Here is a 24,905-nt window from a genome sequence, read left to right on the forward strand (position 1 = left end):
GGTGTCATTTAAAATCTAACAACACGCTAGTCAATAACATCATTGTGGAATGTATGTGACAATGCCGTATGTGGAATTATGGATACTCACTGACATTATGCTTTTAAAGTCAGTGGTTAAGTCTACACTACAAAATTAAGTCGCCCTAAGTTATGTCGACGTATAGCTTTTGCCTGTTCACACTACGGTCCTTGTGTCGGCGGTGTGCATCCTCACTAGCAGTGCTTGAGTCGATGCAGAGAGCAGTGCACTCTGGGTAGGTAGAACACTGTGCAACTCACCACCATCTAGCGCTGGGTGTTTTGGGAAGGGTTTGCAATGCCTCACAGGGGAAAATGAGTCTTACACTGAGGGTGACTGGGAACATGGTTTCTGCGTGCCATGATGCAGTTCTCTCCATCCCATAATTTTAACCAAACATTCCATGTTTGGTCACAGTTGACATCAGTGAGAGTTAGACTTGCAGAATAAATGATTAGAACACCTTGCAAGTATTCATGCATTTGTCAATTCTGGTCTATTTTACTGTAATGAACTTTACATGGGTCTACATCAGAAGACCACTCAGACATTTCACTACTGCAGAATGCATGCACCTTCTTACACAGTGGTGTTTCTTCCTGGGAAACTGAGAAATAGGACTGACTTCCAATTCCTTTCCAAATGCAATTCAAGATGTCAATTTGGTTCAATCTGTAAGTCCTTCTCTGCTTTGGGTCCTGGGCAGGTAGGAGACCACTATTCTCTCCATTCTTGATGCTGATCATTTTTGGATGCTTTTGCTAACAGTTGCTGGATTTGTTCATCAGCGTGCTGGGTACAGATTGCCTTCTTATTGATGAGTCCTGCATTCTGGAAGTTGCTTTTCCTCCTGGTCTGACAGATTCTGTATTTGTTGACTTTTGGGGCATACTGCAAGGTTCATCTATTTATTCAAGACATATTGAAGGAGGTGGATTGGGTAGGGAGGTTTTGTGGGATGTGAAAATGTACCGTCTTTTTTTCTCTGATAAGTCTGTATCATTTGAATGTTGTTAATATCCCTGAAGAGTTTGTGATATGGGCATGATATACAGTGAAAAAATGAACTTAACACACACATACTATAGTGATTTGCATCTTAGATAGCAGAGCCATAGTGCAGATCAAGGACGAGAAGTTTGCTTTGAGATTCAGAAAACATTTGTGTCTTTTTCAGATACTTTTTCCCCCTGAGTTAGAAGAGAACAGGACACAAAAAGAGCATCTAAAGCCACCCAATAATCCCCTATTTGTCTTACCACATTAGAACTAACAAAATGGCTTAACCTACAACACAGAGACCATTTTTTACAAAAAAAATTACATCAAGGCTGACAGCTTGTATACCAGGTTTCAGCCCGATGCAATTTAGGAACAACGGTGTACTAAATCACTCACGGGAGGTTGGTGGAGAAGGTTTTGTTATCGAAATGGCAATTCAGATTTAATTCTACTGCAGCTGCAGATAAGTATGATGACTCTCCCTTCAGCATGGATCGCTTGGCTAGGAAGATCCTCAGGGCAGAGGCCCTGTCTTGCTGTTTTTGTAAAGCCTCATACACACTTGATGTTGGTGCTCTGTCAGTAAAGGCCCAGGTTCTCTCCTGTGCATAGGCTCTATTGGGTGCTGCAACGGGGAGGCTGAAAGGAGCCAGTTGTGGCTTCCTCATTCGTGGACTGGTTCTAAGCGAGCCCCAGAGTAAATCAGAAGAATGTGGGAGGTTCTCTAAACCGTGCCAGCATAGCGGCTCCCCAAGGGCTGTTCTTCAGCAGGGAACAGCCATAGTCCAGGAGCGTCCTGGACACACCTCACCTGACCTGGCACACCTCCAGGTAGGGGGTTGTATAGTATGCTGGTTCTTCATCATGATGATCTTCTCCAACACCAGTTGATGAGATTTAGCCAGTTCCTAGCTCCTCTGTGCAGCCATCACAGTGCAAAGGGGCCAGATGGCAACAGAGAATAGGAAGAAACCATCTAACATTGCCTTTTATTTATGGGCTTGATTTGACCCTATTTGCCCAGAGGCAGCTGTGCTCCCCTGCCCCTGCGAATTCCCGAGTATGAGCTGTAAATAACAAGCGTATCTTATTCCAATCTTAAAGTATTGTCAATATAAACCATGTTCTCCTGCTTCATTCCATGTCAATCTTCTCAACATTAACATTGAGGTCTGAAGTTTTATACAGGACAGAAAATAAGCCTCCTTTAGGTGGTGTGAGTGGGTCCGGAATCCACCGCCTGGGGATCGCAGGCTATGGCAGTCACTCTGCCTAGGGGTCGCAGTAGGTGGGGTAGGGGAACCCAGGCCCTCCCGCGCCATCGGATTCCATCCCAGGGCCCTATGAGCCCTGCCCTGTGTCTTTCACCCTGACATGCCTCACGTCAGCCTCCCTGGGTCACTGCCTAGCTCCCCTTTCCTGCGGTGGGCTGCAGTTTGTCCTGGCAAGCATTACCTTGCAGGTTGCCTACCTGTCTCTGGCCCATAAGAGGTGCTGCTCACCGATGCTCCTCCTTCCGATCTGGGTCTGGCTGCTTCCTCCTCCAGAGCTCCCAGAGCCGGTCCTTCTCCCTGCCCTGTCCACCCCAACTGAGCCAGCTGCCTCCCTCTTAGCCCCCTCCATGTGGAGCATGGTCAGCACGGGCAGGAACTCCTGAGCCCCGAGTTGCTCGTCAACCCTTTGCTCTCTGGAGAGGGGATTTATGCACCCCGTCATAGTGGCCAATAACCTCTGTGACTATGTAGATATTAAAACCTCTTCCCGAGGCCATGCTTCCTCATTTCATTTCTACTGAAGCCCGAATGTTGCATGAAGAATTCCCATTCAGTATTGGTTTGTGGGCATCTGTTCACTTTCCCATGAATCTGTGATTTAAATTTTACCACGGTGTCCATGGGGATTTTAATTTTACTGTGACAGGGTTACACGTCAGTTAGCAAAGAAAGAGCGCTAAAAGAAAAAATCCCTTCTGTCTGTTGTAACATAATGTGGGTCATTGAGCAAAGGCTTTTTGCTTTAATCAAATAAGTAGTTCAGTTTCCTTTAAGAAAGTAGTGGTAACCTCTGTGGTTACCAATAATTGTTTCCATTGAAAAGCAACGTGCCAGACTATTCCTGTTCATGTCTGATCTCCCCCTGCCCTTTCGCGAAAGACTTAACTGCCAAGACTTGCCATCTATAGCAGTACAAATTTAAAATACAAGATTAGCCTTTTATGTACACAGACCTCTCCAGCCTGCACTGAATATATTTTTATGGCTGTAGCTTTAAGCTGGCAGGCCAATTGTAAAGAGAGAGCTTTTCTGGCTTCTTTAAATATAGGATACCTCCCTGTCAACATGATACTGTCTGCATTGTCACTTGCTATTGTGTAACCTAGAAAGGAGAGAGAGAAGGGTGTGTGTTGGGGCTTTTTTTGCTTCAATATCTTTGTCTACATCTCATTTGTAAGTTAATTTCTTTGAGTCCAAATATTTGTAAACAGATGGTGTGTTGGTTTTGGCTACTATGAAATATCCTGGTCCAAGAACATTGTAAAATATATATCCTGTGATTTGTTCAATAGTTTGATTTTGTTTGGTCACATTTCTTTATAATTAAGATGTTCTTCTTTCTCTGTTTTTCCTTCAAACCATGGATTGGTCACGTTTAGGGCCTTCATCCAGTGATGTGCTGAGCACTCATCAGTTCCTACTGAAGTCAGTTTGATTCTCTAATGTAGAGGTTCCCAAACTTTTTGCAGGCACAACTCCATTTCAATGAAGTGTTTCCTCCAGCGACACCAGAGAGCATGGAGGACACCATTTTGAAGAACAAAACGGCATCCTCCACACAGCGTAACCTCACACACACATTGTACATGTGAGGTCATGCTATGCGGCGCAAAATGGCATCTTCCACACACTCAGGATTGTCGCAACCCTCTCTGCTGATGGCATGACCCCATTTGGGGTTGTAACCCACAGTTTGGGAACCACTGCTCTAATGTTTGGCCCCTTTTATTTTGACTGCTATTTATTTGTATTACAGCAGCACTTTGGGGCCCTATTTTGCCAGTTGCACTTAGCAAGAGACAGTCCCTGCACCATATCCTGAGCCCCAGTTTAATGCCTTAACAGCAAGCTGGTATTTGTGATAGCATGCCCTTAGTCTTTCAACCCACAGAGGTGTGAATGTACAGGACTCTTGCATTTCAGCTTCCTCTTATGAGTTCTGATCTTACACAGAGTCAAGAGCATAATATTTCCTTTTGTATTTTAAGCTGTTTTAACCCCTCTAAAGCTAAGGGACAATCGCCATACCTGGGGCAGAAATCGTTATGCTTCCTCCATAACTGAACATCAGGGGCTCATTGGCAAGATAATGACAGAGTTACTTACAACTATATGGTGTGTTTTAATTGTCTAGGGAACTCCAGTGAACTTTTCATGAAAGGAAACAAATTGGCTTATTGCTGCCAATAGATCTTAGGGAAATAGAGAGAAAAGATGCTGAGACATTATTGAATAAAATAATTCCTGTGTGTGCTCCAGGCTGCAGCATCGCTCAATGCCAGCACTAGAAAAGTCATACATAACTATACAAGTAGCATCACAATTTGTACTAGTATTTCAAGGCAAGAATTCTCTTCCCTTATGACCTATTGAACATAGATAGTTTGACAGTGCAGGTAAAACTGGTGTGTGTGCAGCTCCAGTAACCATGATGGTGTTAAATAGGTTCATTTAATATGATCCTACCTGCTTTAACAGCTGGTAAGACTATATAACAATGACTGACGAAATTAATTGAAACCCTATCTTCCGTCATTAATTAACCAGCAGCTGTCATGACACACCGTAAGGATCTAGTGCCACACACAGAACATCGTGGAGGCATAGTATTTTTTAAAAAATATAAGGGGGACTGTGAGCTGATGAGTAACAAATAACGTGTAGCAAAATATGGGGTTTTAGGACAAAATGTTAACCAGTTAATATAGGTGAGATTTTTCAAAGGCACCTTTAAAAACTCAAATATCATTGAAATTCGATAACAGTTGGATACCTAACTCCCCTAAGCTATCTTGAAAATCCCAGCTGATATTTTTAGACAAATATTGTATTGGGTTTTCAACTGTAATATAAGAAAGTACATGCCCTGAGAAGCACATGTTCAATTTGCAAGTATTTACTACCACCAAATAGGTGGGGGGCAGATTTGGCCCAGAAGGGTGAACAGATTTGCTCAAGTCCATATAGTGAGTCAGTTGCAGAGCTGGGAGCAGAACTCGGGGGATGACTGATTCCCATTCACATGCTCAGTCCAGTCCATTAAATCCTGAAACTGAGTCCGAGATGTTTAATTTCCATCCGATCAGTTTCACCCACAGTTCTCTCTCAGGAGGTCAGAGCACCAGGATCCATTCTTTGGTTCATGATGATGAATGCACAGCTGGTGATGTGGCTGTGACACAGCATGCCTTAATTACCAAAATAAGGCTGGAATGACATTGCTGGGAGGGTCTGGGTGCAGTTGTCTCCACGTGGGTAAAGGAATTTATAGAGCACTACTATCCAACTTCATTTTGGGAAGACCACCAGCTGGTGGTGATGCCACATGAAAACTCACCAGGATCTACAAAATGAACATCAGAAGACTGAGGGTTGCGGGGAGAGGGGGAGCAGATCCTAATCGAGCTGTAAATTGTCAATGGAATCCAAGGGGTTACACAATAATTTACACCATCTGAGGATTTGCCCAAGGCTGATGAATGACCACTCTGCAGGATACAAGGATGGTTCCAGCCATAGATATTTTCATTTTCTTTCCTGGGTCTTCCTTCAATAAAGGGCTGTTCATGTGCAGTAAATGAAAGGAGTTTGGGATTGTGAAACCCCTTTTTCCCACCTGTGAAATGGCACAAAATTGCAGGTGGACCTGGCACGCCCACCGAAAATGGCCCACTTTAATGTGGCTGCCAGTGTTTTCATACAGCTCTAGTCGCTGCTGCCTCTGTGTAGGGAAGTTGACAGAGCCTAGAGAATTCACATCTCAATTCTTGGTCTCTTCTTTCCTTCTCCCTCATGCTCCCATAGGGCTTTGACACTGAATGTAGATGAGACGGAGCTTGTTCCAATCCCTGGCGCTGACTTTTGGCTCGTTAATATTTGGCAACAAAACAGCGCTTAATAGGTCTGACATTCTTGACTAGGAGATGAATGATCGAAAGTCAGGGTTGGGCATTATTTTCCCCCCCCTAAACTCATAGTAACTTTACTCCCCAAGCTCCCACAAAAACAGAATGATTTGGACAATGGGATAGAAAGAATGATGATGGCTGGACCAGTGACAGAACAGAAGACAGTGGGGTACTGTGGAGTTGCCTTTTCCCTTTAGTTCTTTCAGTTAGTTCTGCTGCTGCTGTAGTCTTAACTTATAAAATGAGGAGTGTGTGTGTGTGTGTGTGAGAGAGAGAGAGAAAGAGAGAGAGAGAGAGAGAGAAATGTAGTCTCTGGATTATGCCAACAGTAATCTTCAGGAATGTGGCACTTTAAAGACTAACAGATTTATTTGGGCACGAAAGCTTATGCCCAAATAAATCTGGTAGTCTTTAAGGTGCCACCGGACTCCTCGTTGTTTTTGTGGATACAGACTAACATGGCTACCCCCTGAAACTCTTCAGTAATGTGACATTATGAAATGAGATTTCCACATGCCTACGGGAATGAGCAGACACTGTATTTATTAGCCTCGTAAAAATACAATCTTATATCAATAACACCCAGGCTCTCTCCCCGTTTCCTCCTGCTAGTGTTGTGTGTCTGTGTCGGCCTTGCTCGGTTGCCAGTACTGGCCAGACTCTACTCAACTGGGGCTCTGAGTGTCAGCCAAAAATAGCTGGCGTTGATTGGATGTTCTGGCTAGTTAATAACTCACAGCCAGTGAAAGTGCTTGGAGAAAATAAGCACAGTCATTGGCTGCTGGAAACTTGAGCCCACTCGTTCACTGTTGGTGTGGCGGCTTTGACTTCCATACAATGTCTCATCTCTAACACCAGAGGAGCTATCCTAACTGGGCTGCCTTTGAACATTTTAAGGATGCTGACGGCACACATTCCCAATATGTCCAGGTATTGTTGTATAGGATGAAATTCACCCTGGCGCAAAGCACAATGCCTACGAGCACTACTGAAGTCCTTAAATTAGGGGACAAGTCATGCAAAGGCCTTGTTCTCCATTGGTGTGAATTTCATCCATATTGTCTCATTCAATGCCTCTTGAAGCTGAAGGGACACTTTCTATTGACCTTCAGTGGCCATTGGATCAGGACCAGGGTAAAAGAGACACTTTAAAAATGAAGATGCAGAGTTGTGTCACAAGGAGCGTACAAATGAAATATGCAACAGGTTAAAATGGAGGTGGCTGGTGTGACACAGGCTGCAGCAGCAGTGAAGTTAGCACACACCTAATTGATTTCACAGTTTTACTTTGAGGTTTTTTATGGCTGTCATCTTAACTCTGTTGCCTACTTTGCTCTTGATCTTTGAGGAGAAAACTAGGGTTTATATACACTTGGAAGTGTCAGGAATCAGGGCCTACAACAGAGCCAGTCTCTGGGCAACCTAACAAGTGCAGCTGGCCTTCCATAGGCTACCTGAATGGCTATAATGCCTGATTGGTGGGAAGAATCAGCAGACCAGCTCTTAAGCCCAGTAGCAACAGCAGTTCAGTGGCTGCTCAAAGCATTTGCCCACAGCTGTATAACAGCTGCATTTCATAAATGATTTCTTTAGGGACATTCTGGACCAATATGTCATAATTTGCCTGGATGACAGCCTCATTTTCTCTGACTGTCAAGCCCTCCCATAATCATCATGTGCATCCTCTCTTGGAGAGACTCTGCCAAAACCACCTCTATGTGAAGCTCAAGAAATGCGAGTTCAATGAGGAAACAGTGGGATTCTTGTGATGTATCATCTCAAATGAGGGATTTACTATGGACCCGCATAAGGTGTCTGCAATTTCCAACTGGACTGCACCCAAGGACATGAGCAGTGATTCTTTGGGTTCACCAATTTTTATGGGTGATTTATTAAAGGATTCTCTAGCCTGGTTGCACTCATAATGGTGCTTCTGCAAAAGGGAGCCTGGTTTGCTTGGTCAATGGTGGCTCAGTCAGCCTTTGAGTGACTGAAGAGCATCCACCCCAGCACCCATCATGACTCACTCTGATTCCACTAAACAATAATGATTGAGGCAGACATCTTGAATTTTGCCATAGGTGCAGTTTTATCTCAGCACGCAGGCCCCCACAACCAGCTCTACCCCTTTGTCTTCTGTTCTTTGAAGCTAACCCTAGCAGAAAAAGATTATGGTATTTGGGACAAGGAGCTACTGGCTATCAAGGTGGCTTTCAAGAAGTGGCACCACCTCCTAGAATGAGCCTGGTTCCCAGTCAAAGTCCTGATGGACCACAAGAACTTGGAGTACCTACAGACTGCTAGATGCCCTAACCAATGCCAGATCCACTGGTCTCTCTCTCTTCTTCTTCGCTCCCTTCGACTAGGTGGTAACATTTACCCAGGGGAGAAATGGGAAGGCAGATGCCCTATCCGACAAAGATGAATGTCTCGAACATGGTGAAGAACCCTTTGCCACCATGTTCAAGATGTCCAACTTTGTCGAAAGAATGATCGACAGCAGTCTGATGTCCTCCATCTGCTCCGTGCTCCCCAAAGGTCCGTTCACAACCCAGATCTATCACAAGGGTTGTATTTATGTTGCAGAGGGACAGCCTAGGCTTCCGGTATTGAAACTATGCTGCTACTCGCCACTTGTGGGCCATTCTGGCCATTTGAAGACCTGGAATCTGGTCTTGAGGAACTTCTGGTGGCCAGTCCTCTCAGCTTACATCAAGGATTAGATCAGGTCCTGCAACTTCTGCACCTGGACCAAGGACTCATGATCAAAACCCCTAGGCCTACTCCAGTCTCCATCCACACTTCCATGGCCTTGGTTTACTATATCAGTGAACTTCACTGTAGAACTGCCATGGTTAGAGGGACACTTGGTAACCCTGTTAGCCGTTGACATCCTACTAAAGATGGCGCACTTCATCCTGAGCCATACGGCTCCTACCACACAGCAGATGGCTTGGCTCTTCTTGGAAAATGTCTCCCACTTCCATGGGTTACCCAACAAAGCCCATTCTTTGCAAACTTTGGCATTCATCCCTGCTTCCACCCACAGACTTACCCGTGGTTTTCCTAATACTGGCCACCACTGATTTAGACTCCCACCTGTACTGGTTGCTCAAGCAACAATCACAGTTTGCCAGAGAAGCCTACAAACATCATGCAGATCAAGACCACCAGGCTACCCCCAGTCTGGTGTAGGGGGCAAAGCGTGGCCTTCTGCACAGAACTTTAAATCATGACACCCATCTGGTAAACAAGACTGACAATACCTGGGCCCCTTCAAGTTTATAGAACAGGTAAACCCAGTGGCCTTCAGATTACAGCTACCTGAATCCTTGAGGATCCATCCTGTCTCTCGCATCTTGCTTTTAAATCCCTACACCGAGAACTCATATCCAAACTGCTCCAACCCGCCACTGCCACCTGTAACAAGCTGTGGACAGAAGGACTACATGGTCCACCAAATCCTTGACTCTCAGCAAATTAGGGAAAGGCTCCAGTACCTGGTCGATTGTGAAGGCTACAGTCTGGAAGAGCGGTCTTAGGAACTGGTAGAGTACATCTATTACAAGAGTTTCATCGGGCCCGAGAAACAGGGCCATGAAGACCCTATGCAGCACCCTTGTGGGGGGACAATGGGGGGGTACTGTCAGAAATCAGGGATTGCAGCACAGCGAATCTCTGTGCAATCTAACAAGCGCAGCTGGCCTGTAGGAAGCTGCCTGATCAGTGGGAAGAGTCAGCAAACCAGCTCTGACGCCCAGCAGCAGAAGCATTTCAGTGGCTGCTCAAAGCATTCACCCACAGCTGTGATACTCCTACGCCTGCACGTTCTGCGCCTTGCCATGAACCTTGCCTTGCCCCTGCCTTGCCTCGCTCTAGGTAGCCCGGCTCTGACCTTTGACTCCTGATTTCTGGCTCTTGGTCTGGTACCTGGCCTCAGACTCTGACTCAGAGCCTGAGCTCCTATTCCTGGCCGACAATTCCTGCTCCAACCACTAGGCATGACTGCCCACATCCCAGTCTCTGACAGGAAGAAGGTATATGGAAATTTGGAAGAGATGTATAAATTTACTATTAGCAGCTGTTTAAAAAATACATTGCACTTGCTTTTGAAGGTTTGTGAGGTTCTCAGATACTATAGTAATAGGGACGAACAAGTAAATAGATTTCCTGTGTCCTAGTCCTAGGCTTTAACCACAAGATCCTCCTCCCCTCACCTAAAGGATTAGTCTGCCCCCATTATCCAGACCGGCTCGCATGGCTGCATTATTAAAGTGAAAACTTTTGCTAACAAGTGTAATGTTAACACAGAAAATCCAGGAGAAAGCCAGGGGGGATAAATAAAGTGATTGGACTTTAAGGGCTAGAAGCACAAATTATGTTGTGCAACCTGAAATCTTCGACTCCCTGCTTTATTCCCTTTTACTTTAGGAGCCACATGCTGGCTGGTCAGCTGTATTTCGATTTTCATTGGGCTTGAACTCTGCTGTAACAGCTGGGCCTTGACATTCTCAGGAACAATTCCCATAATTTATTTCCCTCACTAGTGCCCTCACTCAGCAAATGTGCTTTGTCCAAGCAATCCTTTTGATGCAGCTTCATTTTTGCAAGTACATGGTAACCTGCACCCACTGTTTTCCTCAAAGACTTACAGGTAACTGTTAAGCTTCCAGAATGAATCCAAACCTGTGGTGCCGTGAATTGTGTGCTTCATAATTTCTAGAATTTCAGCACCCCTTTCTATTGTAAAGATAAATGTCATAGACATCTTCTCTTAAAAGTGCAATGATTTAAAATGCAGCTATAGTGTTATGTGATTTCCATCATCCTTTAAGTGATTGTTTTATCTCCCTAATAAACGAATTTCAATATTCTGACACGCCACATCGTCCAAAGGACAGGTACAGAAAATCAGAACTCTTTGACTGCATTTAAATCACCATCTGATTTTATCAAGTGCTGTTGAGAGATCTCCGATAACCAAATCCCAATATGGGGAAATAAATCATGGTCCTTAAATACATTTCCCTTCTACTGTCATTTAGAGAGGTTACATGCTTCCTGCCCTAAGCTGCCAAGAAAGGGTGCTGTTAAGTGTGTATCATACTCCATTCCCGAGAACACTGCATTTCAGCAGTAGGTTTTCCATTCCTTTCATCGGGGAGGGGGAAGAATGGAAGGGGATGGTAGGATCGTATAAGGTGTATTTTTAGGGATAAGTTTATGTAACTGTAAGAAATAGTGACAGATGATCTGCCTCTGTAGTTTCAAACAAAACTTTTTTTCAGGAATACATATTCCATCAGGGATAAATAAGTGAAAGAGAGAGAATCTAAAGAATACATTCATATAGTGTCACTCCAGATACTTGGGGTCTGATGCAAAGCCCATTGAAGTAAATGGAAAGCTCTGTTTAAGCAAACAGTAGTGCTTCAGTTCTTTGTAATTCAGGCAATAATTCTCTTCTCATATCCCCCTGATATTGCACAACATCTGTACGTTCCTATGCCATAGTCAGTGTTGATATCCGTAGGAGATCTTTAGTGTTTCTATTTTTCATAGATTTTAAGGCCAAAAGGGACCATTATGGTTATGTAATCTGCTGACCGGCTGCATAACACAAGCCATAGGCCCTATGAGATGCAGTATATGAATTGAGGAGGAGGGAATGGATGGCTGTATCATATGGCAGTATCTTATTGCTGCTGTGTGGTGGTGGGGGGCACAAAAGGAGGTAAAGGGAAAGAAAGAAAATAATTCAAACTGAACATGTGGATTACTGCATGGATGGGAGATCATTTTGTCCCTACACATTTTTGTTTTTCTTTTAGGATGAGTAAAAAAAAATAGAATTGTTTTTTTAAGAATCAAGCCATTTATAGAATTATCCTATGTACTGAAAATATTTCTTTTCCTTCCTCTTGGTGTATCTAAATCTAGGTATGCTTCTTGGATTCCAGGGAGTTTAGACTGTTTGAATGGTGTGATTGTGTAATTTGACTGGATCATCTGAAAAGCTGAACACGGTTTTGTGCGTGATGACATCTCATCTTGCAGTTACCCCCAGCACAGGATGCTGTTTACCCCTTTGCATGGGACGAATGTCACTTTGGCATATTACTGTAGAATAGGGTAATATTTAAGATAAAGACTGTCTAAAACCACTTATTTTCTCCATATTATCATTTAGAAATGTAGCAACTTTTATTTTTCCAGGAGTTCACAACTATAATTCAAAATTTCCCAGTAGATAAATGCACTGATCCAAATCAGTGAATTAAAGTAGCGGGTTTGGGACATTTCTAATGAACATAGCTGACATGTACCTATATCTGACTTGGCCAGTGTATAATAAGCAGTTACCACACTTACCACAAGCTTGGGTGATATTTATATTTTAGACTTAATACTCTAGTTCCAGGATGATGTGCTACTGCTGTCATTTTAACTGGCATTCACTTAACTCTATGGATAAATGCCTTCTGCCCTGAAGCGTCAGATCTCTGAAGACCATGCTCCTGGTTACTGAACATCCTGTTAGTGAAATCTGTTGTTCAGATATGAGATCCTTCTGCAGAAAAAGCCACGGTTTAGGTTGGATCCGAATGATGTGTCCCCTTTGTTTCTGTCATAGTTCTCTTTATTTTGCAGCTCACAGCTTGCACAGGTTCGTAAGAATTTTATTCATCTTTTGAAAACGTTGCTAGTCCCAGCATCACTGGTGTAGAAAGAGTTATATACATTCAGATGATGGCATTATTGTTACATGTACCATCAACTTCACAAATAAGACCCCATGAAATAATAATGTTCAATTCCATGCATGACAGATTTTCACAATATTCCTATTTCCAACTGTGGAGATGGTAGCACAGTGAGGGTTGTACTCTCGTCAGCTCTCTCACACTAAGCAGGCTTGAGATAGGTCAGCGTTTACATGGGAGATGTCTCGGGAGTACCCAGATGCTGCAGGAAGAAGAGTAGGTAGCTTTCTTCCCATTTAATCAGTGTTGAACCAAGGTCTGTGCCTGGTGTTAAGGGGCACTTTGGAATGGGAAGAAATGTCTTTTGGACACGGGGCAAAACAAAAGTCCTGACTGGCTAGAGCTGGCAGAGAAATTATTTTTTCCCATGGAAAATTTCCAAAAATACCCAAAACACTTTGGGGTTTCATTAAAAAAAAATCGGGGGGTTTCAAATAAACCCCCCCCCCCCCAACTGAACATTTTCAATTGCTAAGCATGGACAAAATGTCTCTATTTCTGCCTTTTTGATAAAAAGACAACTATTTTTGTTCAAAACAATTTGCGGGGGGGGGGGGGGATTTCTGTTGGCGTTGGGCTCTTGGTGCATAGTACAACATTGTGACATTAAATTCTGCCCATTTGAAGTCCCCTTGTATTTCCAAATGGAACAAAATACTTTTCATTTCCTAACCTTAACGTGCTGGCTGGCTTTCCTGTGTGCTGTTAAACAGTACATTTGTTTCACCCCAGAAGCGGTTGCAATTCAGTAATGAGTAAAGAAATATTAGGGCCAGATCCTGAGCTGGTGCAAATTGTGTAGCTCTGTTGAAGTCATAGAGCTATACCAACTGATGGGAGCTAAGGATTCGGCCCTTAATTTTTACATGCTGACTTAGAAATTTATTTGCTATATGATACTTGACTTTTGTTAAGACCCTAAATCGGCTCAGTGGCCGTGTAACATTGTTATTAACACCATACAACTGGCTTCAAGACAGTCGATAGAGCTAATATAGGTGCTGTAATTAAGCTTTTCAAGCTTCAAGCAGGACACTTCAGCTATCAAGGTTACCTTAGCATTTTCTGTGGTTACTACCAAAGGAAGGGAGGGTTGTCTCATTAAGATATTTACTGTATTTAAAAAAATCTAGGTTTTAATGCCAGTGTATTGCTATTGACTGTATAAAACCATCATCGTTTTACCTGGATTTACTCTCACACTCTCAAGTTCATAAATAATACTTTGTAGACTTTCCAGGGTTCAAAATGCCACTGGGAGACAGATGATACACTGTGCCGTACTGCTGCCATCTAATGTGTTACCTCTTCATCTCAGGTTGCTGTCCCTGGGGTAATCAGATGCTATCAGTTGTCAGTTTCTTGTGTATTGTTTCTTCCAGCAGAAGCTCAGCAAGTGGAAGATGACAGAACCAAAGCTTTGCCTGCTTTAGGGGAGCAACAGAACTCCAATAATGACATAAGAGGCTGCGTTCATCTGGGAATCTCAGACAAAGCAGCCTGGAGGAAAAGCATTTCTGTCGAAGAAGGTTTGTTTCAGCTGAAGCCCAAAGAGTACCAGAAGCAAAAACCACTGAGTAGACTGGCAAGAGGGAAAGACAAGCTGAAGCCACTGCATGTGAGTATCCTTTAATGATTTTTAAATCTGGTTTGTTTTCCTTTTAAGATGAGGAGACTGGGAGGTGGAAACCTCATCTAGAAATAAACGCAGAGAGGAAGAGCAAAACTTGCATTTCCCTAAATAATGTTAATCAAATGTGAAGTGTTAGGCATATGTCTTCTTATCTATTCTCTAATTATGTGGATGAAACTGTACAAAGAATGGATTTTAAAATCTTTGCAGGGGCAGAAAATTCCCTGTCATTTTGCCTGACAGGTGTCTACAAACATATTGATTACACAGGTGCCTATTAGCAAGGTGTTTGTAAAGGATTTTGGATCAATTGATTTTCATGCAACCCAAAGACAAATAAGTGCAGCCTTCAGGGAGGCTCTTATTCATTGTGCCTGTCTGTAAGGTTAGCGACATCTTCACTGTTCTCAGCAACTGTCAATCTATGGAAGTATGGGTTAATTTCCTTTAATATCGGTGCGAATGCAGCTAAGAGGAAACTGGCAGCATGGAGCAAATATACCTGTTTTTATGGCACACCTGAGACTGAATTTAGAGTGTTATGGACCATTTTTGTTTCGGTTGGTTTTTGAGGGGGTGGGCAGGGAGGGGTAAAAGAGGGTGAATGTGGGTTTGCACTTCCTGAAAGTTTGAGCATTAATGACTTTATAGATCGACACATGGGCATTATGGGCTCAGTCCTGAAAGGTAGGAGATGAAGCTACTCCACAGGACCAGACCCAAAGAAATTATCACCACAAATCTAATAGATGTCTCCGCTTAGGTTTTGCAAGCGATATTAGCGGTGCATTCTTTCAAGCTCTTGTGCAGCACTGCCACTCTGTGCGGTAATTACAGGGAGCCGTATTGACGGCTGTACTGTGTCCACTTGGATCTTGGCATGTTTCAGAAATTGGTGTGGATGTTGTAAGAAAGAACGGCGGAATCATGTAGCCTGAGTTCATTTACTATTGAAGCGTTTGCCTGTATTTTGCTGTAGGGAAATACAGTGATTCATAGAACAGTATTCTCATGGAGCCTGCTCATGCAGTGGAAAGCTTGCCCTGTGCATTCATGTAGAATTCAAATGAATGCCTTGGAAATAGCATGAGTTACCTGCCTGTATGTTCTCAATGTACAGCAGGTGAAACACGATATTGATGTTTTTTAATGGTGACTTGGGGATACTGCCTCTAGATCCTGACCAGGACTTTGGTAAAATAAAGAATGTCCCCAGAGAATTCATCCCAAATCTGATACTGAGACCACTGCACACTGGGATAGGAACTCAGTCCCTTGAATTAAGATGGTCCCAGTGTTGTGAGTGTTGTGAAATGAATTGATGGCCTCAGTCCAGTTCCTAGTGGAGAGCTGTTCATCACAACTGGCATCATAATGGTCACCCTCTGTTAGCAGAAACATTAAGGGCTGGGTAGTTATGGAGATTTATATAGTCCATTCACTCTAAGTGGCCACTGCAGAATAAGGCAATGCTATATTGTTTGATCAGTGAGGGGGTAAGCTTTCTGTGCCACTGCCCACAGGTCCTAAGTTTAAAGGGAACCACAGTCTCCAAGGCCATGTCTACAAACTTAACATTTCCCACTCATGCAACTCTACTGATGATAGCAATGATCAGAGTACTGGTGTAGACTGGACACTGGCATTTCAACTACCATGTCCTCTAACCCTGTTCACAGCAGGTTTACAAGACATGGGGTACAATTTTCAAAAGTACCTCAATGACTTCGGAGTCGATGTCCCATTTTCAGAAGTGTCTTCGACACTTGGGAGCCTAGGTCTCATTGAAAGTCAATGGGACTTAGGTGTCTTAGACACTTTTCAAAATGGGATTTAGGCACTTTTGACCATGTTGACCATGTTGATTAAAACACAAGATTTGCTTTGTGCACTAGAGATCTCACTTTTGTTACCACTAGTAAAGCTGCACCAGAAGGCGCAACACTGGGAAATATTAAGAAAAGGCCCTGGCCCAAGACCTTCACAAGGGCAATCTGCACTTTTAAGTTGGTTGAATAGGAAGTTTTAAAGAAGAGAGCTTGTGCCTAGAGCGGTTTGGAAAATATTTCCCTCCCCTTGAAAACCAGCTCAGTTTTTGGCATCCAAAAACATTTAGGCCTAAAACTGCCAAAAACAGGCCAAAAACAGACTGAAAATTGCCTTTTAGATGGAGATTTTCACTTTTCCCACACAAAAAAATAAAATATTTAAGGAAAGCAAATGTTTACCACATCAATTTTTGCTTAACTGAAAATCCAGTGTTCCATCAATAAAAACGTCTCTATGGAATGCTTTTGCCCACCACTTCTGTAACCACTAATTTTCCAAGTATTGTCCAAGACTTTTAGTTTCATGGTTCCCTCTGATGTCAATACAGCCAAACCCTACGTTAAGATTTGAGAATGTAGCTGTTAGGATTATACACTGTATTCAATATTACTGTTCAGCACTTCTGAGAAAATTCTGAAAACAGTTTTTCATTGCCTCAAGTTAATAATTTTCGTAACAATGTTCATTAGCTTCAAATAGTCATTAACCCATTTGCTACATTTTAGTGGGGAGTTACTAATTGCATTTGGTAGGATGGTGGATAATTAAGAAACACATTGGAAGTTTTGTGCTGGGCTGTATATTTATCAAAAAAGAACACATTGCTAATGACAGTTAGATAGGATTGAATGCATAATTGAATAGAATAATTACTCTGTCTTCAAGACTCAGAACCATGCATGTTTTTCTTTCCCCCACCCCGTCTTCAATATTCTTCTTATTTATATTCTTCTGCTATTTCACAAATAAAGGGCTATGTGCAGTCTTTGATCTGTGCACCGGGAGTTCTGCAAATGGATCATGGGCAAAAAACCTACAGTCTATCACATCCAAAGCATGTTTGGCCTTGAATGCATGATGATTTAGTTTTTAATGCTAATCCTCCTTTATCTAGAGATGCTATCAGATCCAGCATGTTAAGTAAGCATGATCAATGCTTGGATGGGAGACTATGAAGAAACACATGTATACTGCAGCAATGGGGTTGGGGATTCAGTAGGTGATACTCTTCTCTCTTGCGTCAGTGTTTACTCCATGTCCCTAGCAATGGACAAGGGAACATTGTGCTTCTGGATGTGCCATCTTTTACACGAGATATAAAACGACAGTCCTGATTAGAGCTTCAGCGGAGGACAGAAATACTGCGGAGGATTTCGAGATTCCGAAATCTGGCGTTGATCTGAATTGGAACAACCCCCCAAAATATTGAAATTCTCCACAATGGAAACAGGTTGACAAAATCAAAACATTTTGTTTAGATTTTGGCTTTTTAAATTGTGCTGTATTATAGTATAATATATCATATGCATTTTTAAAAATCAAAACATAGTTGTTTCAGATTGAAATGTTTCATTCTGAAAATGTCGAAACAAGTTGTTTTGAGATCTTCAGAACTTTGTTTACTCTGAGTTTTTTCCTCAGAGAAAATCTGGCAAAAACTACCTGATTTCACAAAGCATTTAGATTTCTATTAAACTGCATGTTATGACAGGATATGGCTCCATTGAAGTTTTTCTGACCAGCTCTAGTTCTATTTCGGGTCATTAAAGCTCCCATGTCTCTTTTAATAGCCCTGGTGTCCTGACCAAATTCCAGATTAGGTACTTACGTTATGTGTACGTAAATTCCTCCTGCAGTTTCAATGGATGTGGAAGTCTCCTTCATGTCCCATCCTAAACCTGTTGTCCACTGTTGCTGGGCCCTGATGCTGTATTCTACTTCAGAAGTGGCTGCTGCATGGATGGATGAGTTCAGCTCTATGTATCCATCGAAGGGGGGCTGGAGGTTGCATTGATGCATTGAGGTTATTGAATGGAAGACTCAATAGGAGGGCAAAGTAGTATTAAAAATGAGTATAAGCCAAGACTCTAAATCTAAACTCCCCATAAGTTTTTGGAGGAAGGAAAAAGACTCAAAATTTAATAAATGGCCCATTTCTTCATAATAGGGTTAACCAAAATGCTAGTTCTGAAACCTCCTCCCCCACCCTCCCACCAACTCCGTGGGAATTCAATGTTGCAGCTCAGGTCCATCTGTAGTGATAGCGAGCACCACTGCTATATTATGGACACAATTGCTGGAAAGCAACATGGCTAGTGATCATATGGTTACAAAGTTACCTCATCCCAGACCAAAAGCTTAGTGGTATCATGGCTCTTGCAGTAAAAATTTCTGATCTTAGTGTGTTCTTAACTGCAGCAGAAAAGTAGGATTGTAGATGTTATCTGGAGACCCAAGTGGGCTTGGAGCAGGTGCACCTGGAAAATTCCATTGGTATCCAAGAGAATGTCCTTATGGCAAGGCATGGTGGCCCCAGAAAATCTGTATATCAGAGTGTTTTGTTGATCTTCAGTGGGCAAAACTTCTTTCTTGGAAATATTGACAAAGGGTGTTTTGCACCAACCTATTCCAAAGCATCTGTGATTAGGTGACTGTCTATGGGATATTATTGTTGTTATATATTTGTATTATGGTAGCACCAAACAGGGTTGAGGCCCTATTGTGCTAGGTTCTGTACAGACACACAGTAAAGGATAATCCTTACCTTGAAGAATTTACAAGAGACAATAAAAAAAAAGGGTGGGAGGAAGGAAGAATTGATAGTCCCCTTTTACAGAGGAGGAACTGAGGCATGCAGATATTCAGCAAATTGCCTAAGGTCACAAGGGAAGTCTGTAGCAACCAGGAATTGACCCAGGTATCCTGAGACCCAAGCCAGTCCCTTAACTATAAGACTATCTATCTGTAATCCTATATATCTACCTACCTACTTATTCAGTCCCTAGAATGTGGGCATCCAGAGAGACAGAGTTTCCCCACATCTCCTTTAGTCAATCTCTGCTATATATGCAAAAGTCAGGCCAGAGTCTTCTTCCCTCTAGTCATTGTCTAAGATGATTAAAGCAAAGATTTAACTTTGAGTGAATTAATTACAATTAATTGCTATATTTATAATGAGAAATTCTGTATTTTCCATAACAGTTCAAGTAGAAGATCAGATTAAGAGCCTGCACTAAGGAAAATTACTTGGCAGTAAATTTTCTAAAGAATCAGCAACTCTGTAGGACCACAGGGTTAGTAATTTCTCAGCTATTAGATGAGTTTATATTTCAGGCAGATAGTGAATAACCCTGTGAGAACGGAAGGGGGTGAGGAGATCTGGTTTACTCTAAATGAAGAGATGGAAATCTTCATCTTTTAATAAAACTATAGAACATGAAAGCTTTCATGGATTGCAGCTCTTTGTAAAATAAGTTACAAGGGGTCATGGAATCATCCTGCTTTCCGGGGATAAATTCACTTCTGGTGTAAGTGCTTTTGTGTATATGTAAGTGCTTTTGTGTGCATCCCTACTGTATAAAATCGAGTGACTTTTTGGACAAATTGTTTATTCTCTAAAAAATGCAGTTCAGGGTCAACTGAAACTATTTGCGAATTTGAGTTGAATTCGGCAAATAGTTTCAGCCAAAAAAAATGGAGGATTTTTTAAGTCAAAATGTTTCATTTTATCATTTTAAAAATGAAATGTTTTGACTTCATGTCAAAAGAATGTTTCCTTTAGAAATTTAGCTAGATTAAAAAAAAAAAGGTTAAAAAAACCCACTGAAACTAACCAACATGTGTTTTGGATCAGATGAAATGTTCTGTTTGCTCCGAAATGATTTTGATTTTTTGGTTCAGCCTCTGAACTGAAAAATCAATTGTCCATTCAGCTCTACTACTAAAGTCAATGCACCATCACTGGCATAAGTGAGTGCCTTTTCATAGAACTCAGTGGATGAATTACTTGACCCTGCTCCATCCACTTTGTATTGACTAAGCAATGCAAAGCAACAAGTAAGTTGGCCTAAAGAGACAACCAGCTATTCCCCTGACACAGAGGAATCATCAGATGGCACATATCGGGTGCAACCATTTCATATCCCCCCACTCCATGCCTCAGCTCCTTTGATGGTGTATTCGGGGCCTGATCCTTGGTTGGCTCAGCAGGTCCTTACTGCCTTTGCAGGAAGCACTTGGGCTGCATTAAATGAGGTGGTGCCACTTCAGTTCCTGGCTGGCCCAGGATTAGAAGAATGGAAATGAGGGTCCTTGGCTCAGCCCGTTTTCCCTCAGCTGTGCTGAGCACAAACTCAGGTCCTCAGAGGACTGAGCCCACAGAGCTCTATTTGCTTATGATGGGAGTGAATTTGTCCCCTTTGAAATCCAGCAAATTCCTTGGAGAGCCAAAACATTCCTTGGAAGTGGAATTGTCCCTTTACAGGCCACCTTCTAAAGCAAATTCTAGCCAGCTGAAGGAATGAAACAAAAGGGCCCAAACCTGGTCAGATCCCACCTCCGTGTTACTCATGAAGTCACCACTGCGGAGCAGCCTGGCTTTTAGTCAAGGAATCTGCATCCTCTTAGTGAGCAGAGACCAGAGGAAAATACTGAATTTTAGCGGCTGTGGGGAAAGAAGAATTAGGGACAGAAAGACCGATTAAATGAGGTCTGTATGCTTATCTTAGTACAGTGCAGTCACTTATTTGTAGTCCTTGCAAAGGACGCCTGTAATTTGTATCATTTGATATTTCACACCTTCTGTCCCGTGATCTCAAAGTGCCTTACAAACCCTAATGAACTGAGTTTAACCATATCTCTGTTAGGTAGGGGAGCTGCCATCTGTAATCACCCCAGATTCACTCAGGGGCCAGACCCCAAGATGGTGTAAATCAATGTAGCTCCATTAGATGTGCCCCAGGATGTCTATAATAGTTTCTCTTCTGACAACTATTTCTCCTAGGGCCTTCGCCACAAGATTAGAGCTGGGTGGAACAATTATCCAATGGAATGTGCCAATTCGTCCAAACCAAAATGTTCTGCGGGAATGTGTTGATTTTGATGAAATTCTGATGGAAACTAGGCAGGCGTGTTTCCAGGCCTGGTTTCCTTACAGCTTGCCCACCCAGCTCCTCATCAGCCTTCCTGGGGGGCTGCTAGGTATCCCATGCTCCCAGCTCCTCAGCACTCTCTATAGCGTCCATACTGTTGGCTCTGGGGCAGCCCACCAGACGGGCTGCTCTGGAACCTGGACTTCCAGGATTTCCGGCTTTGGGGCACCCAAACCTGCAGAGTGCCTCTGGACTTTGCTGCTCTCTACTTGGTGGGCTGACAGGGTTCTGGGCAGCCCAGGGAACCTTGGGAATATTTTACAATGGTTGAAACCAAATGTGTCAACTTTTCCAAACAAAATTTTGGCATCCCCATTCCTTGGGAAATGGTTTTGTATTGTTCCATTTTAGAACATTATTTTTATAATTTCACAATTTCCCACAGAGCAGGAATTTCAGTTTCTGGCCAGCTCTGCACAATTCTAAAACTGTTATTTTGGAACTTGGGGATGAACAGTATAGATGAAAGCTGATGTGCACCCAATAAACTGGGGAGGATTTTTTGGGGGACGGGACAGCGGGGAAAATTATTTAATAGCGGAATGCCATGTTTTGGGCCAGATCCTCAGCTAGTTTAAACTGGTGTAGCTCCAATGATTTCAGTGAAGATGCGTAGATTTTCAGCAACAGAGAATTTGGTCCTGAGAATTTACATTTCTATGCAAAGTACATCTTAATAGCCAGTTTGTGCATCTGTCTTTCTGCTGCACTTCTTTGCTGCATATCGGTAAGATTTAGGATTTTCAAAGATTCTGGAATGTACCTAAAATTTACTGACCTACTGGCCCAGCCCAGTTAAACTACAGCTGGTTCTTTCCAGTTATAAATTCCTATTTGTTCCTCTTCCATACAGTCTTAAACAGAATTATAGAGCATGCTTTCAAACTACCTACTGGGTCTGATTGTTATTTGTTTAATAGACCAGGGGGGAGAGCTTCGTGATTAAGACACTGCTTTCAAGCCTTTGATTATATCTTATGCATCCACTCTGCGGCAGTTGAATGTATTTGTAACTTCAGCAGTGAACCCACTATCGTCTTCAACTCTGAAAAAATCACAGTGGAAGCTCACCGGTGAGCTAGCTGAAGAGACACTGTGCCGCCTACAATTTCCTTTTGTGCTACATATCATTGTAGCTGCACGATGAAAATGTAGGGACCGCAGAACTGGCTTTAAGCAAACAATTTTATAAATGTTTTGGGGGGTTAATTCCAAGCGTCATTTTCAGATGTGTATAGTAAATATAAGCAGGTTCCTAAGTATAATGTGATTGTGCAGTGGCATAATAAGCAGTCCTTTTTTAATTTGATACATTGTTGTGCTCAAGAATCTAAGCTTTGTTTTATTTTTTTTTAGTTGTTCCTGATTCTCTTTTGCATTGCACCAGTCCAACTCCAATGAACTCTGTGAGACCCCATACGTTTCTAGTCCTTATGTGCAAAGAGAGCCTTCCCCAAGCTTGTTTATGCTAGGAAATTCTTGCTAAAATTTCCCACCTCTGCTACCAGCAGTGCAGTTCCATGTGTGATAGCAACAGTGGGACCACTCGTGTACACAAGGTACTGGTGGTGGGCAGAGTTTTCAGCACCATATCTTGTAGATCTACTCTGAGCAGTTTCAGAGTAGCAGCTTTATTAGAGCATAAGCTTTCGTGGACTACAGCCCACTTCTTCGGATGCAGTCCACGAAAGCTTATGCTCTAATAAATTTGTTAGTCTCTAAGGTGCCACAAGTACTCCTGTTCTGTATCCGCAAAAAGAAGAACAGGAGTACTTGTGGCACCTTAGAGACTAACAAATTTATTAGAGCATAAGCTTTCGTGGACTGCATCCGAAGAAGTGGGCTGTAGTCCACGAAAGCTTATGCTCTAATAAATTTGTTAGTCTCTAAGGTGCCACAAGTACTCTGAGCAGTGTTAGACAACAAAGCTTAAATCAGCGGTGAACGCTTTCTGTGTTAAGACGCACTGGTGTCATCACTGGTGGAATTGCACAGCTGTGCCAGTGGGAAATTTTGAGGCAAATGTGCCCGGTGCCGACATCTTCTAACTATGGATTCTGGCCTTGTCTACACTAAGTGCCAGACCCCTGAGTTTAGCTGATCTGTGCTCAGTGCCAAACCTGCTTTGGAGGGAGGGGATAGGAGGGTGGTGGCTCTGGTTACAGCAGCTCCCCTAGGCTTCACTCCTGTTCCTCTCCTTCCTGCCTACATAACCACAGGATGGGGAGAACCCATGTCAAAGCAGCACTAATGAGATGGAATCAGGATCTGTATCTATGAGCAGATATTGACAATGGTTTCTGGACCATTGCTGAACATGTTTTATCCCGGCCCACAAATACAGCTTGAACTGTTCTCAGAATCATGTCCTACTGTGGGCAGGACCATAGGGAAAAACAAAGGAACATTCCATTATTGGTTGTTTTGCCAGGAACGTAGCAGCAATGTTTCAGGACTTTAGCTTTTAACTGTTTCTGACTATATTTTTATCTTAAAGGAGAAACGGTGAGCGGTTGAAGTAATATTAGAACTAGAATTGGGTGAAAATTTGTGGGCAAATAGTAAATTTGCTGAAAAATTTAGTTTTCAGGTAGCCAAAACAGTGAATCCAGGTCGAATTCGGTGAACAGTTTTAGCCAAAAAAAACCCTAAAACCAAAATTTTCAGAAATGTCAAAATGAACTGTTTAGAAAATGTCAAGTTGAAACAACAGTTTTGTTTAGATCCGAATAAAATTTTTCCCATTTTCCATTTTGTCAAGGAAAAACAAGCAAAAAAATCAGTTTCTCTTTGAAATAAAGCAATTTTTTTTTCAAATTCTTTGGTTCAGCCCTCAGCCCAAAAAATCAATTATTCGCTCGGCTCTAATTAGAACACATTACATTTCTGCCTTCACAGTGATTTTAAAATAAAATGATCTCCGCTGATGAAACCGAACCTGTTATTGGCAAAATATCAGGTTTTTGCTCCTTCCAAAGGGTCAAAACCAAAAAGGGTGAAATAAAATACTAGTGGGAAAGAGATAAACATTAGCAAAGCCCCTTGTTATGAAGGATCACCCAAAATGAGTGTTTGCCATATGAGAATATAGTTTCTAAGTGTGGAGATATTATTATGCTTGTCATAGTTATGAATCTCCAAGACGGGGAAAGGTTTAACCGTTGCTTGAATTGAGATCGAATAGATATTCATTATTCAATCTGTGGAGCACTCTTCTATTCAGAGCTGTCAAACAGTAAAAACTGATCAAAGACTCATTAGTCATGAGTGTATCTTTGAAAAGGGTAACTTAGCCATTGCATTTCAGAGTCTGTTTCACATTA

General features: G+C 42.4%; 2 protein-coding genes across 3 annotated transcripts in view; both read left to right on the forward strand.

Moving 5' to 3' along the window:
• Window positions 1-14,573, forward strand: part of PCTP (phosphatidylcholine transfer protein) — a 108,279-nt gene extending 93,706 nt beyond the window's left edge. The window contains exon 6 of one of the 2 annotated variants that reach the window (XR_010591885.1): window positions 14,352-14,573. The gene's annotated coding sequence lies outside the window, so the exon portion shown is untranslated. The remainder of the gene's footprint in view (window positions 1-14,351) is intronic. The other variant, XR_010591884.1, reaches the window with a different exon arrangement.
• ANKFN1 (ankyrin repeat and fibronectin type III domain containing 1) overlaps window positions 14,447-24,905 on the forward strand; it is a 222,155-nt gene continuing 211,696 nt past the window's right edge. The window contains exon 1 of the mRNA XM_065563524.1: window positions 14,447-14,587. The gene's annotated coding sequence lies outside the window, so the exon portion shown is untranslated. The remainder of the gene's footprint in view (window positions 14,588-24,905) is intronic.

This window comes from Chrysemys picta, chromosome 12 (assembly GCF_011386835.1).
Source record: "Chrysemys picta bellii isolate R12L10 chromosome 12, ASM1138683v2, whole genome shotgun sequence".
Taxonomy (NCBI): domain Eukaryota; kingdom Metazoa; phylum Chordata; order Testudines; family Emydidae; genus Chrysemys; species Chrysemys picta.